This window comes from Sinocyclocheilus anshuiensis, unplaced genomic scaffold (assembly GCF_001515605.1).
Source record: "Sinocyclocheilus anshuiensis isolate Anshui unplaced genomic scaffold, SAMN03320099.WGS_v1.1 scaffold2532, whole genome shotgun sequence".
Classification (NCBI taxonomy): domain Eukaryota; kingdom Metazoa; phylum Chordata; class Actinopteri; order Cypriniformes; family Cyprinidae; genus Sinocyclocheilus; species Sinocyclocheilus anshuiensis.
The window spans coordinates 106,824-107,591 of record NW_015536623.1 but is presented as its reverse complement, the minus strand read 5'-3'; positions in this window follow the sequence as shown (position 1 = coordinate 107,591).

The following is a 768-nucleotide window of genomic DNA, read 5'->3' as shown; positions in this document are numbered from 1 at the left end:
CACGCTATAGGTGACGAAGTAACGTTCAGTATTTACATTTTACATATTATTGAGATCGGAAAGAATTATCTCAATGATAATTAAGCTCTTTGTAGAGAATAGTTTACTGTTTACTTGGAGTGGAAGTTTGGTCGAGCCAGACTATAATTTCTTACAATATCGACGAGTGAAATAAACACTGCAAGTCGAGCACCCGGTTTCTGAATCCAGCCCACCCGCCAGCCCAAAAAGCGGAATCCAGCGGCCTGGTCGAAGGTTTAATGCGTTTTCGGTCTTTTACTTGCGCTTCTGAATTCATCAGGATTTAGTTTAAATTTTAATCTAGCTCCGTGTTCAATCTGACTCCAATTTCACGTGCTCATTAAATTTAGGCAAAATTTCTAATTAAAAGCTGATCACAGATATTGATTGTTTATTAATTTAGATATTTGAGTATTCTGGAAGTCCCATACTTTCAATTATTCGTTCATTAAGGACCTAACATCGCTCAGAAATCCACTTGGCCAAAGGAACGCACTGACACTAGCTCGCCAGTTCTGTAACTTACTCTGAGGATACAGGGTGATTATAATAGCTTTTAAGATGGCACTCTGCTAGCAATTTTTTTTTTTTTAAATCACAAATTGTAACTCAAGCCAGTGATGGACCGAAATCAGAAGATCCCTAATGGAGAGCCACCTGCCCCCGCTCATTGGCACTTAAGTCTGATCTGCCCTGGATGCAGATTTGCGGAAATGTTAGACTACACAATAATCTACTTGAAAAACT